General features: G+C 46.8%; 1 protein-coding gene across 4 annotated transcripts in view; it reads left to right on the top strand.

The window, feature by feature from the left end:
• The window catches only part of KIRREL3 (kin of IRRE like 3 (Drosophila)), a 237,302-nt gene that overhangs the window by 73,965 nt on the left and 145,254 nt on the right, over positions 1 to 18,083 (top strand). The window lies entirely within an intron of this gene.

Genomic DNA, 18,083 nt, shown 5'->3' with positions numbered 1-18,083 from the left:
ATCTTTTATTTCCATTTCCAAGCTGTGTCTCAGTTCCTAAAGAGCAGTGATGCTCGCGGAGCTGCCACTGACAGTTCAGCACTGGGGGGAAACCTGTGCTTCCATTTCCAGCCCTGTCCCCATGGGCAGAGCGAGCTGTGCAGGGAGTGAGTGTGGGATCAGCAGGGAAAGGGAAAGCACTTTGATCAGGGGGCCCTGGAGTCAGGCACGTGGAGGATTGGTCTGGTGGGGTTTTTCAGCTTGCATCAGTGTCAAGTTGATTTTATTTTTAGCGAAGTGATGATATTAAAAGGCGAGGAGGGGTGGGGGAGAGGAAAGCACCTACAGGTATATGGTGCAGAGGCCCCATCAGTCTCTCAGCTGCTCCTTCCTCAAAAGCTCAATGCTTTGTAGAGCTAATTGCATGAGATGCTCAGTATGGAGTTGCAATGTTTTTGTGAGTCTATGAATTGCCCCTGAAGTCTGAAGTTTGTTTCAACCTCCCCAAATGATTCCCTTTCAGCACTGACTGCCCCCGCCCTCCTTACCCCTGTGAACATCTTAGATGACTTTCAGAACCACACGTGGTCATGTTCTTGCTGACATATGCTGATGGTGTTTTGGGGGACACTTTGCCTCCCTATAGGCAGAGAATGGAGATCGTCTCCCAGTGCATCCCTTAGAGTTCTGAAATGCTTTTCATCTGTTCAGAGAAAGTAAGGAAAACCTGTGGGTGGTAGACTGTTTCCTGGAGAAATACGGCTTCCTTTTTTTACTTTCACTCAACCCCAAGTTCTTGCTTGTTAATTACAGTCGCATATATATGATGGTCGTATATATAGTTATCCATGTGTGTATTTTTGGTGATCTGAATTGCCTCAGCAAAGCTAACCTAAAATCAACTCTGAAGGGAGATGAAAGTTCATTTCTTCTTTCCATGCCAGAGAACATGAAAACGAGGGTTTTCAAACTTCTCTGAGGCTTTCCTTTTCTTCTGAGTGAAAGATAGTAGGAAAACAATGGAATGAGGCTCCCAGCCCAAACTCCAGCTGCCAAGAGAATTATTAGCCTCTCTTCAGCCTGCTCTCAGCAAGGGCTTTTTTACATCCCAAGCCAGGAGGGTTAGATGAAACACGGATGCTTGATGGCGCATAGGCAGGTCTGTCTTTCACTGTGCAGGCGCAGCTGGCAATGAAGAGGTCAAGTCAGATGGTGTCATCTCCTCAGCCAGCCTTGTGTCAAGCAAAGCCACGAATTTCCATCATTTTACTCCAAGTGTGCCTTTGTTGCAGACCGCACTGCTCTCACAAACACAATGAGGCTGTGCAGTGAAGTTCTGACCTCATGCTGGCAGAAATGCTGTCACGGTTTAATGAAGAGTCCTAAACAAGGGGGGGGGAAAAGCATTAATGCTTGCTCACAGGCCTGCAGAGGTGAGCTGTTCCTCTTGATAGAAGAATGGGTAAGAATTGCCCCACGCAGCTCTTAACCCACCTCAATTAATCAAGATAATGGTCCTCCACAGTGAGCACTTCTGCTTTGCTGTATCTGGTGACCTCTGAATCTGATGGCACCGGTGGTCACACAGTCGTGATTCCTGGAGAACCCATCTTTGTGCTGGAGGACATGTGGCTGTGGCTCTGGGCTCATCCGTGCCCGGAGGTGGGGGTGCTGGGCAGGGGATGCTCCTCCCGGAGCCGCAGGTGACTTTCTGATCTAAGCAATCAACAGCTTATTCATCGTGGCTTTGAGTGTCATGCTCTGGTAACCAGGCAGTTCTTGTTGCTCATCTAGAAATCCCAATCGAATGACTTCATTATCACACAGCGGTGTTTCCTTTGTGGATAACAAGTCATACTGCGAGCATTAATGTAGCCAGCGTTGTATGGATTTGTGTAGCGGGATTGTTGTAAGTGCTGATTGAAGCTTTTTTTCTGTGATTAGGGTATTTATTCAGGTGTGAGAGAGGGAGTCTCAGTTGTCTAGTAAGATGCGAGTTGGCAGCTCTGTGCGTCTCTGAGGGGTGTTTATAGGGGCGTACCTCATGAAGTCAACTTAATGAGTTACATGCATGAGATCTGTTTCCTTCTCTCCCATCTCTGACATTGCTGTTATACGACAAGAGTTTATGTGTGATCCACCCCGCAAACCACAGTTTGGGCATTACCTGGGGTTTTAGCAGCTATCTAGAGGGGCTTTTGGCTGGTGTCACCCCTTTTGCGGGGTGTAAGTGTAGAAATAGAGAAGTAAAGCTCTTCCATCCAAGCTAAAGCCAAAAGTTCTTTTATTTTTGAGGAGATCAGTTAAAGTTCCCTTAATTGAGGTTAATGTGTAATTGGGGAAGAGGCTGGAGGCACAATCTATCGGTTCTACCAATGAAAAATACTAGGAAATGGTGTCCTCCCACTGTCTGGCTGCTCTCAGCCTCCTCCGCTGCACACCTCATTATCCCTTTTGACTGCTTCATCTGGACAGTGTTCATCCTTAATGATGGCTGAGTGATAGCAAGTTTTTGCAGAGTTATTTAATTATTACCTACCAACCTCTAGTTTCTTCTAGAATAGCGACAGCGTATTTCCAGGATGTCATGAGTTGCTAGAACTGGACTGATGGTTGTGAGACAAAGGAGAAGGATGTCTGCACTGAGGGTCCTGCCCAGTATGTCTAAAAATTCAAATTCAACCTTTCTGTCAGTGTTTGAGGCCAGACTCATGTTTTCTGGGCTCCAGGAGAACTTCTAGCTGTGACACCAGCAGGAGAAGGCTGCTCAGTCCTGCCAGGGACTCATTTAGATGAGTTGTGGGCTAGGTGGAAAGCTGGAAGGTATAATAAAATGGACAAGGCTTGATGTTATACTACAGATTTGTGTCCAGCCCAGATGATAGAGCGCTTAAATTATCCTATAGGTTGTCGGCTGGATGGGCTGTAAAACCTGCTCCCTCTCACCTACCTCCTGGTGAGCCTCATGAAGCATCTTGGAGCCATCTCTGGCCCTGTGGGATGTCCTTGTATTCTTTCCAGCACGTTGCACCTGACTTTCTCATTTTCTTCATCATCAGGTGCCTCAGATGCTCACCATCAGCATTAGCCTCACGGGCTGGACTTTATCAGATGCTCCCAGCCCATCTGAGAGATGCATGCCAATTGCAGCTCACTTACCCACCAAGTCAAGTAATCTCTTCAAAGACTTCTAACAAGTTAATAAGGATTGATCTGCTTTTCATGGGATCACGCTGACTGTTCTTAATGAACCCGGCATTTTCAAGCCTTTCCTTTCCCTTAAAAATTAGCTTCCAAATAAATACTCTTCTCCCAGTCAATGCACAGCTGATTCCTTCACTCTGCCTACATATCCCCAATATACATTGGGATTTTGATTGAAGGAGACACCTCTCCAGCTTGACTGATGCATTGCTTTAGGGGTTGTTTTGGTTAAATTTTGTCCTAAACAAGGAGAGATTTAATGACAACTGTCTCATTAAGTGATGGCTTGGGAAAGCAGGTTCAGGTGTGATTTTTCTGGAAGATAAGTAAGACTTAGTTGCTGCCCATCTGAAGATATGAATTTTGATATTCTTTTTGTCTTCAGAGGATGAGGTTTGAACGATGCAAATAAAGAAGAGAAGAGCGTCTGAAGATGAGCGCCTCAAGCAGTGAAATTAGTGACTTTTTCCACAAAAAAACCTTGCTGTTAGCAACATAGACCATCCATCCTGCTGTCTGTAGCAACGCCAAGAAAGAGATGTCAGAGTAATGGGGTCTTTGAGAGATCACTGCTTCTGCTATAAATGTCCAAATACTCGCATTCTGTGTTCCCTGTCTTACCCATTTTAAGGGAAATCCATAAGAATGAAGTCCTGCTTTGTCATGGCTTCCCCTGTTCGTTAAATCCCATGTGTGTGCATGTTACCATTCGGGCCATAATGCTTTGTGTCAGTTTTAAGTTCCCCTAAGCTTTTATTGACCATTTCTTTTGTTATCTGCACACTCCTAATTCCTCTTCTCCTCTCCCTGGGGATCTGATCCCTGACTTAGGCAAATCCTCATCCTCTTCATTTGCGAACAGCAATGCAAAAGTAAATATTGTCAGTGTCAGCGTCAGCTTCTTATCCTCCTCTGCCTCCAATTTCCCTCTGTCACTCTTATCTGCACCATATCCACTTATCTTTTGTGTATATATAATGGTCTTTTCCTTCCCTGTTTTTATAGAAGCCAGGAGATCCTCCATCGTTAGCTTTCTTTGCTCCTTTAATTACACACTTGTGTGTTTACCTCCCTGGACCTCTGCCCCCCACTTCTGGCACATCCCCATTTCTAAGCAGGAACGTTTACTTTGTGCACCACTCTGATTAAAGATGTGGCTGTGCCGGAATCCCACACTTTGCAGACTCGGAGCCGTGGGCTGTTTGAAGCCAAACCTGAATTCTGTGTGGAGCCAACATTTGTGGCTCTGCTTTGAAATACTGCTGTGACTCTTCGGGTGGTGCAGATGCAAGATGTAGGATGGATTGCCATCACAGCCCTCGTTGCAAAGTGCTGAATGAAGTAAAGGGCGTTTTGTTACATCTGTATGCCTTGATTTTCCTGTCTGTTAGATGGAGGTAATGCTTCCTGCATAGAGGAAGGACTTACTCAGGTGAAAGCTGAGGCAGAAGAAGGGGCTGAGCAGCCTTTTCTGTTGAGGTTTTGCACTGTAGGTCTGCAGGAACATTGAGGAGGTAACTGCACCTAGTGGGCAAGTGTAATGTAACCCAGAACACAGATGGGAAACCCCCACAATGTTTCAGTGAGCCTTGCTCTGTGCAGAGCTGCAGCCCTGCCGGATTTTTTCCTGCAAGTCCATGCTTTGTGCGAGCGCCTGATCCTCACCGAGTCTTATGATTTGTGGTCTGATCATTGCTGATGTTATAACCTGGTTATATATTGATTTTCACCTGCAAATGGCACACAATAGTGTTTATTACATAACAATTCCCATCAGGAAAATGTCTTATTGTGTGATGTACAGCAGCACTAAATGTTGGCATAGCGTAAGGGCTGTGCTTTTTGCAGGATGCAGTCGTTTGTAATTTCCAGATCAATGTGATGATGTGTTTTTTGAATTTTAATGAATAAACTACGTTGGTGTTTGTTGTTTACCTGCTTTCTGATTTTTTAACAAGTGGCTCTAGTGATAATTACCAAAATTCTGTAGTCGCAGAAGAAGGAGGAGGAAGGAAAAAAAACCTGGCTCCTTCATAACTATCCAACTGGGCAATTATCTCCATACTGTATGTGCTGCTTTTCTATAAATGTTGAAATTCAGTAATTACCACTAGAGCCAGCCGTGACATTTCGAAAGCAGATACATAACAAATAGGGATGCCATGGAGTCATTAAAATTCAGATATCAGAACAGCTCTCCTTATTCTTTGCATGAATCCATCTCTTTGTTTCATGAGGAATTCAGATGCCAATTAAATACCTTTTCTTTTACTTTTCTTCTTTATTTTTTAATTATTTTTTCCTTTTCTCCTTTTCAAATGGATTTTATTCTCCTTGAAAGCGAGCCCAATTGACAGTCATGACAGTTGGTGCATTAGGGAAAAACATGGGCGAATGCACTCCTTGCTAAGGAACCTGGCCAGCATATTCCCAGCTTTGGAAATGGCAAGGCTGCAGCAAAAACATAGATCTTTCCCCAGCAATTCCTTTCTCTTTCCAGCTCCGCTTCTCCATGCTATTCAGCAAGAAAAAACCCCCTTTGAGATTATTAATGACTTTTGGGATGTTGTTCTGCCCATCCTGCTGGGCGTGGGCCCCATCCCACTCATGGGTGCACCATCACCACCACCAGGAAGAGCTCAATTATTTCCAAAATCGTTATTCACACCGCAGTCTCGTAGCAATCGCTGGCATCTGGCAGTTGTTTTTAACAATGTTGTCTTGTTTACGGGTTTGACTCTTGGAAGACAGGATGTGATGCCTACCAATCAGTCGCTAATGAAACGGAGGAATTGACAGCGTGGAATTGATCCTTCCTTTGTAATCCTGTAGCAGTGAGATGTGTTTGTTACTGAATCTGTCAGTGGGTTGTATGTAAACCAGGTGTGATAAGGAACCTGAGCGCTGAAAACAAGGAGAACAGCGGTTTCATAAACCTCACAAGGAGAAAAAGCTGTAGGGTTTCTATGCCTCCTCTCTTCCCATGTCGGAATGACTCTCACAGATCTTTGAGAGTGTCTTTTAGAGACAGCAGGAGGAATTCATTGTGAGAGAAGCTGATGTACGGGAGGTGATTCGGTTCCTGAAGCTTGGCTAAGCCCTGGGAGCCTAAATAATGATGGAGTCCCAAGATTATAGAATGGCTTGGGTTGAAAGGACCTCAGAGATCACCTAGTTCCATCCCCCTCTGCAGGCAGGTCTTCCAGCTGCTAGATCAAGCACTGGGTCAGGTTGCCCAGGGCTCCATCCAGCCTGGCCTAGTGGTAGCAAAGGGACATGGAGAGGTCTGTGCTCCCAGCAACCCAAGGGTTGTGCCTTCCATGGCTTTATTCCAAGTTTCTCTGTAGTTTGCCCATAGCAAGGGCCTCATTGCCTCCAGGACAGCACCCTGACTGCTTTACTACCACTTTTTTTCTGCTTGCTTACCACATATTTCCTCTTAAACAAAGAGATTTACTGAAACGAAACGATTCATTTTGCAACGTGCTAAAGAAGGAGCTCCTTTAGCTTGTATGATTTCCTAAGAGGCCTCAAGTCCATCACTTGGTTATCCAGCAGAGGACAGCTTCGAGTGCTCCTTCATCAGCTCCTCGCTAGGAGAGGAGCCTGCAGTGCAGCCCGCTCAAGGAGAGCTGGTCGCAGGTTTGTTCCTGAGCGCGATGCGTGTGTTAAGGTGAATAGGAATTATACTCACTTCAAGGAGAGATGAAGCCCTTGTGTTGACTACATTATCATTTATACTAACAAAAAGAGCTTAAAATGTTAGCATATTCTTTTGAAAACGGAGCTTTGCATCCCATTAAGAGGAGGGAAACAGAACCCGCAGCGCATTATATTTCCAAGCGCCTGTCAAGAAACGCTTACGGCTGTCGCCTGCTTACTGAGCATTCAGCAACAGGAATAAATTGGGAATTGCTGCTCATGTGCTGGTCCCTGGATTGAGAGGCAGAAAGCTCCAGTCAGTTAGATGCTAACCAAATGCAAGCGTCCGGGGTTCCCAGAAGCTCTGGGAAGTGGTGTTCTCCAAGATCTGTGGGTTTGCTGTGCAGAAGAGGTAGCCAGGAGTTGGGTTTTGGAGAGTGAGGGTGTTCAGGTGAGATTCCCCCAGCTTTCTTTCAAGAGATGCAGTGCTGTGAATCCTGGAAGGGTGATTTGTGGCCTGGTTGGAACAGAGAGGAAAAGTAAACTTAATTAACCTCTCAGTCCTGCACTCTGGTTTGGAAAGGGCATGTAAGCATCGTGTAAGTGGTGATTTACTGAGAGCTGCTGGCATCAGATGGTTGTCTTATGGGCAAGGAACAGGATGAAAGTCTTCAGTTGCGGGTGCATATGAGCTTGCATTATAGAATCACAGTTGGCTGTAGCAGTCCTACAGGTGTGCCACATGGCCATGGGCTGCTGAGTACTGCTCCCTGAAGATGCTCATCCACCCCCTGAGGAAGGCAACAAGTCCTGTGTGCACCGTGTGCCCAGGCATACAGTCTTTGTTTTCAGGAAAAAGAAAAGAAAAACCTTTTATCTCAAACAGAAAAACTCAAATAGCCCTTAAACTTTGAAAGCATTTAAAATCTACCTGAAGGGCATGGTGTAGGCACTGGTCCAGCCCTATGCAACCCGAGAGGAGATGATGAAGGGAAGGAACAGGCAAGTTTTATGTCACTGGAAATTGAGACATGAGCACAGTAGTGGGAAGGCTGTGTCATCCTGCATGGGCCATCCTTGCTCTGCTAATGAGCAGATGGTCCAGGTTCTCAGGGATGTCCTTCCTGAACCAAAAGTCTCCTTGAGGGGACGAAGCAGGATCAATAAAATGGGCTGCGTGGGGGAGACGCAGCATTGCTTCCTCAGGCTGCTGAGGCTCGTGCTGGGAGTATTTCACAGTTACATCCTCGGGGTTGGAAGGAATCACTCGTGTACCCTTCACGCTCGTTGCCATCTCTGCAGAGCTGCACACAGAGGATGCGTGCAGCTCCCATAGCAACTCAGGCTGAGCTTTTGGGTGAGAGTTGATGCATTTATTTGGGCAGGAGCTCAGCACGGCACCCTTGAAGAGCAGCTTTCCTGAGTTGGGAAACTAGAGCTAAACTTGTGCTAGTGATTGTCTGCTGATGTCTGGAAGGCAAGATCCTCAGTTGCCATAAAACACTGCAGATCTGCTTTAGCCAGCAAACTAGGGCTTGTGTCCTGAGCATGGACAAAGCTTTCCAGGGCTCCATCGTGTGCAAACTGCAGGGGATCAGGCAACAAATGACATCAGGCAGGCTTTGCTAGCAGGCAGAATGCGTCTTTATTGGCATCGGTGTTATCTCAGTGCAAGTCCGTACACCCTGACACGTGCTCCATCTGTCTCTGTAGCAGGTGAAATGAAGATGTCTTGCTGTCCTTTCTCATCAACGGTGGTGCATCCAAGATCCCACTGATACGCAGAGCATTGTTCCCTTCCCTGTCCACTTTGATTAATTTGGTGCCTCATCTCCAAAGCCTGTGAATTTGTCTTGGTTCTGCTCTTCCCCTTCATGCTGGAGTTCATCCCGCCTCCTTTTTACTGCTGTTGTGCTGCAAAGCCCCTATCTGGGCTGTCCTGACACGGTGAGAGCAGCGGGAGATGATACGCTAAGACCCTGTGCATTACAGAGCACATAATCCAGTTGTGAATCCTCTTCAGAAGACTCCAGGAACTGCTGCTAACACCAATGGCCAGAGAACCAGCAAAGCGCTGAGGCTTTCCGACACTTCAAACCCAGCACTATCAGGAGGGCTTTGGGCTTGCACAAAGTGCTTTCAGCTTTAGTGCAGAGCAGCGAATAAAGCTCAGCCGCAGAGAAGTCCAATGGAAAGGTTTCTTGTGTGTGCAGTAAGATAATATATGGTAATGAGGACAGCACCGAGTTGCTGTAAGTTGTGGGAACTTATCACTGCTCTCTGCTGTTGCGGCACATTCCCGGGATTTGGTCTCGCCAAAGCAGCGTGAATAGATTTATTTTGTATTGTTAGACTGTCAAGCTACTGCAGAGCAACAACTTTCAGATGATAACTTCACCGGCGTGCAGAAGTTGTGAATTACATGCTTTTAGTCCCCGGCAAACAAACAGGGCTGACAGCAGCTCTGCAGAGCCCTCCCTTCTCCCTCCTTCCTCTCGCTGTCTGTGGTCAGCAGCTCACCATCAGCTCCAGAGCTGCGGGGCCGTTATTAAGAATGACATGAATTTATTCCTAGTGGCAGAGTATAATGCTGCTGTCATGTACATGTAATCAAGGGAACATGTAATCAAGGGAGGGGAAAGGCTGGCTCACTAAAGCCTAATGAGAGGTGGGAGCTGGAGCTGCTGGCTCCTGCCAGCCACGCTGGGCAAGCAAGGGGAGGTTGACGTTGGATGTTAGGGAAATTTTCTTTACTGGAAAGGCTGTGAAGCACTGGAACAGACCGCCCAGGGAAGCAGCTGAGTCACCACCCCTGGAGGCACTGAGAAGGCATGGAGATGTGGTGCTTTGGGACTGGTTTAGCTGCAGGTTTGGCAGTGCTGGGTTAATGGTTGGACCTGATGACCTCAGAGGTCTTTTCCCATCTCAGTGATTCATGGATTCTATGAGCTGGGCATGAGGCAGAGGAGGCAGTGCAGGCAGCAGGAGGGGTTGTGCTGTGGCACACCCTTTCCTTACCCCATGGGTCTCTCACTGAGGTTTTGGCCCCCCATTGCTGTCTCATAGCAATGAGGATTTGTCTCTGTGGCCATGGGGTGACTTTGGGGTGTAGAACATCCATTTCTGACTGACACAGGGCAAGTGGAGCTGGAGGGTGCATGGCTGTAGGTGGTGGGTGACCCTGTGGCAATGCACCCACCCGGGCACTCTGCAGTTCCATGCTTATGCCATAACTGGTCGTGCCTGCAAGAGCAGGAGCTGCTCCTGGGTGTGAAATGAGGGGAAGGGCAGAGGGTTGGAGCCGTGGGGTTGTAACATGCAGGGATGCTGGGAGGAGAGCCCAGGCATTCATACAATCATTCCTGAGCTTTCATTTAGTTCTGAAAAGGTAAAAGTAAGGACCAGCCCTGAGCTTTCACTGCAGGATGGCAGTTGTTTGGTTTTTCTTTTCTTTGATTCTTCAGAATATCTGCAGGCATTTATTTCTCCTTCCAGCGGGCGTTGCACTGCAGGCCTGCTCTGTGTGCCCCTCCTGCATTCATAGCTACTGGGGAGGAGGAGAACTGCACACAGACTGCAGCTCCAGTGCCACCTGCGTCGTGGTGCAGAGCGACAGCCTGCAAAGTTTTGCTATCTTTTTGTTTTTAATATTCCAGCAGTGTTTGTGACTGTATCAAGAAACTTCTTTGAAAAGGAAATAAGCCCATAAATTATAGCATAGCCTTTGCAGAAAGGCAAAAGGAAGACAAGATTGTTTAAACGTATTGTTTTGCTGACCTTGACAGTTTACTTGTAATGTTATTTAAACATTTGGTTTTGCGGGGCGCTGTGCTTATTTATTTATTTAATAAGCCGCCAGCTCACAAATTGCAAAACTTCTGCAGTTTCTCTTATCTTCCACAGAACCACTGAGATGGCAAAATATATTCTCTGTCTCAACAATTCAGTCTATATTTGCATGAGGAAATTGGAAAGCGAGTTGTTTTTCTTCGTTTGCATGACAATACCCCGAGCGCAACACAATCGGCCGTTTAATTTGCGGTAGTTGTGTGCGAGAGGAGCGGCCCGGCGGGTTGGCTCAGTTTTGTTGCTGATGTCGTTGGCATCATGATTAAAATTGATTTATAAGTAACGGCAAAGAAATCCAAACGATGTGTTTATTGCGAGTGGGGGCACCGGGTTCCCATCTCCTCCTGAAGTTCTGCTGAATACGTTTTCAGGGTTGAGCTTCTCATCCGTCAGCTGCTTTTGGGTGGGAAATGGCAGATGCAGGAATGAGAATAGGCAGCAACAGCAGCAATGAGTGCTGCTCCTCTGATGGCAGTGTCCTCGGGGTGTCCTGATGGGATGCACACGTGGGCTCTGTGCCGTCAGACTGTTCTTCACCTGATTCTTGTTTTGTCGCTTCACTTTGGATGCAGCAGTGCCTCTTTGCTGCTCACAGCTCAGGAAGTTCATGGGCACTTGGTTGGATTGGGGAATCCACTGAAGGCAGGGAAAATGTGCAATAAAGCACTGATGCTGGGGAGCCACTTCTTTATGAGTATTTCATGCCTATATTACCAAAGGTGGTTTTATGTTTTGGGTGGGATCTGAACATCAATGGACTGCTTGTGAGCTGGGATTGTGCGCCCAGGGTTCCTTTCTCTCTTTGGACTGCGAAGGAAATCTCAGGTGACTGATTCATTCTTCACTGTCTGACTTGAGATATCTATAAGTAAATGAATTTCTCTTGTCCCGTTTGCTTCGATCAACTGTGAAGGTTTTGGGTGCTTTTTTTTTGGCATTTAAGAGGAATTGAATTTCCTGATTGTGGTGGTACATCACTGGATTAACCCTCAAACTGTAAGTGATCCCTTTCAAACAAGAAAACACAATAATTGTCCCGAAGATGTTGGGAGAGCAAGAAGTGCTCTCCATAACCAGTTAGATCACAAAAGAGTTCCCAAAGGCAGAGTTAGGCTGATGTCAAAGAGGTTTTGAAAATCCTGTTTACTCTCCGGGACATGCAGTAGCAGAGAATTTCAGTAATCCCTGTACTCCTTCAGCATAAAGAAAGATTAACATTAGATAGGAATCACCTGACTTTGTAGAAGAGTAAATAAGCCAGAAAGATTGAGTGGTTGGGAGAACTGGGTAGGAAATGAAAATCCTATCTACAAGTAAGGGCCAGGGCCAGGAGAAGGATGAGGCATTGGTCTGTTCTAAATATGGGACACCAAGGAGGAGCTAGAGGATAAATTTACACATAGCCTTAATGATTGCAGTTACCTTGGGAGCGTGTTTTCCTTTTGTTCAAGTGCTCAGGGTGTTGTAGATTCAAAGTTGGATTTTGAGGGGCCAAACTTGCAGTGTCAGAGCACAAACTGCTGTGGTGAGGCTCATGGAAGTACTTATAACCTCTGATAAGCACATCCCCAAATGAAGGGGTTTCTCCTTCAGCACAGCTGTGAGCAGTGAAGCCTCTACAAGTCGTGCACCTTATGTTTTCATTAAAACATCTATGGGTTGTTTTTAGAAGTGTGGGGAAGTCAGGGTCATGTCTTCCTTGTACCACAGGGAGCCAGACCGGGCGATGCTGCCCATCAGACCCAGCTCCATCCCAGCGGAGGGAAGGCAGCAAACACTGGCAGCTTTGTATATCTGTCGATTGCAGGTAATGTTTGCCATTTAGGGTATTTCAAGGGAGACCTGGTTCTATAAAGCATTCATGAGCTCGGCCCTCCTGGTATGCATTTTTTTCCCCCTGGTTATTAGGAAATATTCAAATACTGCAAACAAATGCTAGTCTGTGGAATATTCATGAAGTCTCCCGTTCAGGTCGGTCCCCCAAGTCGCTGCTGGCTGGAATACATCAAGCTAATGCTGATTACATACATTTAGGTTTGAATAAAGATATTCCACCAAATAGCACAGAACTGCTTTCGTAGTTCTGTGGCCCTCTGAGCAGAAGAGGCTCAGTCACATCCCTGTGCCACAGAGCTGTTGATGGGTGCTGGTTTCCCATGTGTTTGGCCGTGGCTGACACAGGGGTGCCATTTATTTCTGCTAACCCCAGTGGCATTAAATTTGTGTTGAAACATTTCGTCCAGGCTTCCCTCTCTTGTCAAGAACAGCAATTACATCCTGAAACATGATAAAAAGGCAACATTTAGAAATATAAAAACATAAAAATTAAAAAAAAATACCAACAAAACCCCTTTAGATCAGTTGTGGTCTTTCATTTCAGCATATGGTTTGTGCTGCTTTAGAAATAATTTCATTTCAAAAGAAGGCAGCGTAAGTTTCTGATACAGAGTTGGTTGAGGAGGATGTGGCACTGCTTTGAAAATGTCTTTGTAAAAGTTTTTTTTACTTTAGTCAATAAGTGCTTCAGACAAAATAATGTCACGATGTGAGAAACAAATTGGAACTGAAAAGGAAAGGAAAACGACCTCTCAGAGCTTGGCCTCGCTGCTTCTGGGCTTGGGTTGTGCACAGCAGAGGTGAAGGGAAGGGATGCTTCCATTGGCATTGCTGAAGAGCATGGTTGGGTGAACGGTGTTTGCCCATCAAAGATACGATAAGAACCAGGAGCTGAAAGTTACTAGAAAATAAAGATAGCACTGTTTAATAGGGAGGCTGATTAGCACGCAGTGTTGTGTCAGGGGTGATGGTGGATTCTTTGTTCTTGGCAAACTTGCGGTGGAAAGCAGATGTTCTGTTAACATCCAGGAGATCTGGGGGAAGCCCAGTGTGGAGGGCAGCCCCATTGGTCGTGGTGGTCCTGAAGATGTGGAAAGTGCTGGAATTTGGTCTCAGGTCAATGTGGGCACTGCTGCAGTGTGTGCCTGTCTGAGGGGAGCCTCACTGCACTGCCTGGAGTGGCCGTTCGCTTTACAGTAACCATCTTTAGTATGCGAGTTGCAGGGAGAAATAATTACACCTAATAGGAACGGTGGGTACCCAATGAAGATGTACTGTGCCTGTACACAGTGTGCTCCTAATGAACAGAAATGTCAGGCTGAAATAATAGATGAGAAGGATGATGTGCTCTGAGGTGTGCCGTGTTATTACCCTGCCTTTCTGTGAGGTCGTTTGGAAATGCTGTGCTACTGCTAGAGGTGCTGGGGGGAGGACCAGTGAGCTCATTGCAAGGAAGGGAATCCCACACTGCTGTTAAAGATGCTCATATGGGGGGTTAATTCAGGTTTGTTTGCCAAGCATCTCCAGGAAGCAGCGAGAATGGCTGGGAGGGGACGATGCATTTTGTTTGGGCAGAATCCCGTGTGGAGATGGGGAGAAGCAACTCCAAGGTACATCCCATAGCATACACCCCCCTCAGCATTTCCTCCTGGAACTGCCATCACCCAGCCTTGCTGAATTTCCACAGGATGCTTTGCTAGCTGCTGTTCTGCCCCTGGTGCAACTGCTTGGAATCATAGAATCACAGAATCGTTCAGGTTAGAGAAGATCTCCAAGATTCCCATCCCACTCCCCCATGCCCACTGCACACATCCCTCCGTGCCACATCCCCACAGCTCTGGGACACCCCCAGGGATGGTGACCCCCCCCCCCCCACTCCCCGGGCAGCTGCGCAGTGCAGCACTGCTCTTTCAGAGAGGAAATTGTTCCTACTACCCAACCTGAATAAAATGCAAGAGCCCTCTACCTTGCTGCTATTTTTCCACTCCCTGTTAAAACTGCTGCATAAGGATATTTTAAGAAGTCATTGCCCCCTGCGGATATTATCACTTAATCTTTTCTTTTTCATCTTAATAAAAACTGGGCATGAAAGTCACTAGCTGAAAACAGCCCTGTCCTGCACTGCTGGTGTCTCACAGCAGCATTTTTAAGATCATAGCTCATAACCACGGGGAGAGCTCTCCAAGGAGGGAGCGAGAAGTAACTTTCTGTTTATAGCCATTTACCTTCAGCTGTAATGTATTTAAGAAAGAAAATTGCTACTTACACTGGCGAAGCAAATTGGCTTACGCTCAGTAATAGGTTTCTAGCGTCTGTCTAGGAAAGGTCATCCTGGAGACTCCTGCACTCCACAGAACTTCATCATCGTTGCTGGGATAGAAATCGCAGTCCCAAGCTGCAATTTCCTCCATGTATGAAGAGCACTTCTTGTGTTTCCCCATCATCACCATGGCCTGGCTGGGATGCAGCCTTGTCCTCAGTGTCCCCTTATTAGGGTGGGAGCTGCTCAACATGAAAACCCCACATCGCATCGCTCAGAGCTGCTGGGTTGCACTGCCCACTGTTCTGCTGTGTCCCACCCTGTGGTGCATCAGCCTGAGGTCCTGCTGCAAAGGGCTCTTCTTCCGATTTAACGCTATCAGCCATCACCGTGGCAACAAATACAGATGTTGTGTTTGCAGCAGTGATGTCTCACAAGTCCCCGAGGAGTCTTTACCCTTGAGTGCATTTAGTTGATAGTGAAACCAAGGGGAACGCCAAACAAGCAGGTTGGAAAAGAGGCAGTGGCCTTATTTTGCTCTGGTTGGGCTCTAGAAGTGCAAATTATCAGTTCAGGTAACGTAGCTGACTGTCATTCTATGTGTAAATCTCACCTGCTTATCTGTCTGTGCAACTGCAAAGTGAGCAGCATTACTGGCTGGTAAGAGTCACTGTTGTGACCAAGCTGGCAAAGTAATTATCTTAACTGAATAGCAGCAACTGCAGTAATACAGCTATGTGGTTGGTCATCTGTATTCTCACCTTCATCGAAGCCAGGCAACAGGAGAGAGGAAAATCGGTTTTGTTATCAACAGATGAAGTAAAACCATCACAGATAATCATGGTTTGCAGCGGGGCATCTGGCCCCAAGTGCACATCAGGATCCACTGCCAGCTGCAGGGCACATGGTGAGGGGGTGCTCCTTTGGGGGAGAGAGGAGGGGACTGAAATGCCCCAGGAGCTATATGGTGAGGACAGGAGGGTGGAGAGAGTGGCCCAAACCAATCTCTTGTAGATATAATCTTCATATGGGACCAAGTGATGATGGCAGCAGAGTGAGCTCAGCTTTAGCGGAAACGTGTGTTCCTGTATTGGTTGGCAGGATGCTGCTGGTGGCCCAGCAGTCCATCTCTGCCATGGGAGGGCGGCATGCTGGTACTTCTCCCTCATCTCAGTGCTGCTTTGCATCTCCCCAGTACCCAGCTCTTTCCTTTGCTCAGTTCTCCTCTTGTCATGCACAACCTACTTGAACCGGGTCTGGTGATGCAAGCACTGGTGTTACCTTTAATTGAATAATTTTCTATATCACCAGTGCCCTGACTTCATTTGCCCATCACAGCCCAGTAGACAACCAAAGCTCATTTCCCAAAGCATGCAACAGCAGATTGTGGGTTCTGATGTTTTATTCCATCAGCCCATTGTCCTTGGTGCAACCCAGAGATCTCCCCCATCCTCTGAGGCCACCACAGCACTAAACTTGGGCAAGGTTGGAAGCTCTTGGGAAGGAGGAGCTGCACAGGTAGTGCAGAGCACGTGGAAATACCCCCATTCATTGGCTGGGGGGGAAACGGTGGTCACGTAGAAGGTTCACTAATGCTAGAGGGATGTCTGGGGCTCCTTATAGGGGAAATAAAACGTGAAGGTCAGAGTGGCATCAAATGATGTTTTCAAGCTGAAGGAAGGGATGAAAAAGAAAACATAAGATGGGAGTTGTCTTTGGTCTGTTTTGCGATTCTGGGCACAGCAGGCTCAGAGGGCAAACTTCTCAGAGGAGGCGTTCCTGATGCTCCGCTGCAGCTGAATGCTAATCGAGGTGATGTTTGTTCCCTCCCAGCAGCTCTTTCCCATCTGTATTACATTTTTCAAACAAACATCCTAGTGAAATCTTCCCATTTGTTTCGCTTGCATTTTCTCACAGCCTCGTTTCGGTGCCGTTTCGTTCTTCCCCCTTCTAATAGGGTGCAGCAATAAGAAACTTGTGCCGAGGTGGAAAGAAGCAACGTGTTTTATTTCTTCAGCTGCAGAGAAGAGGGCTCGCTTTCCTTCATCCGGCCCCTTTTTTCTGTTTTTTCTTCTTTTCTCTTTTTTCTTCCCCTTAACAATGCATCTCATCATCCCTTGTCAACTTGGGTTGAGATACGTCAAGGATTCAAAAGTGCTTAGGAGAAACTGATTGATGGACCAACAGAGCTGTCAAAATAGCTTAAGAGAACGAGGTTAAAACTAAAGTTAATAATTAGTGAAATCAATAAGAAGGAAAAAGGCTGGAAGGGTTTCCAGCTGCTAGACCTAATGGGGATCAGAAAGGCAATCAGCACCTGGAGTAGAGACTGTTAGGAAACGAGCTGAGGTCTTCTTCAGGAAATGTGGAGACAGACAGAGTTTGACGTTGTTTTCATCATATGCCAAATACTTTTTTGGGGAAAAAAAAATCAGAATATTCCCCTGGAAAATGCTTTGATTGATGTACCTTGAGAGTTGTCATTCAAATGTGCCATACCTTCGCTTCCCTCTGTATGCGGGTCTTTGCTGCTGGCTTCTCTGCAGCATCAGTGCTGTTAGGGCAAAGGGACCTCCACATCACCCCGGGATTTGCAGAGTGACACATGGAAAGGTCTGACAGGGACCTTCCTGGGGATGGCAAACAGGAAAGTGGTTGCACGTTAGGTTTCTTCCACTAATTGATTACGTTTTGATCAAGGGATAGACTGCAGAATAGCCAAAGGCAATACAAGTTGTTAATCCCCTGCAAGCTGGGTGGATCTGAGGTTTGCAAGGATGTGGAGCGGAGCTGGGCAATGCCTCTTCCAACCAATTCTGCTCTGGAGCAGCAGAGCATCTCCAGCTGCACACGGACAAGCAGTCAAAGGCTGCATCTGTCTCTCAGATACTTAAGGTTAAAAGAAAGGCAGCATATGGTGCACAGCTCGAGGGCTGTGAAGTAAGAACTGCTGTAAGCAGAGACAGAAGTCACCTAGCAGAGCTGAGATGGATGTATCTAAATAAGACTGGATTAGCGTGGGACAGCATAGGAAGACACCAAAACCTGCAGGGCCCCATTGGCATTGCTGCTCCCCTGGTGAATTATTTGGGTTTCTGGGATTGCTGGGTATGAGTGCCGAATCCTTGGCAAAGGTTTGCTATTGCCCTCATGTTGCTGTGCAGCTCCCAGCAGCAATGGGCACATGGAAGTACATAACAAGCGTGATGGAGCACCTCACACTTGACACCCCCATTTATAAATATGTATCTGCATGCCGAGGAATTGTCTCGAGCTGGTCAAAACACAATTATTTCATTTTCCTTCCTATTCA

The sequence above is a fragment of the Gallus gallus genome, chromosome 24 (assembly GCF_016699485.2).
Source record: "Gallus gallus isolate bGalGal1 chromosome 24, bGalGal1.mat.broiler.GRCg7b, whole genome shotgun sequence".
NCBI lineage: Eukaryota > Metazoa > Chordata > Aves > Galliformes > Phasianidae > Gallus > Gallus gallus.
This window is presented reverse-complemented; position numbering and strand designations above follow the sequence as displayed.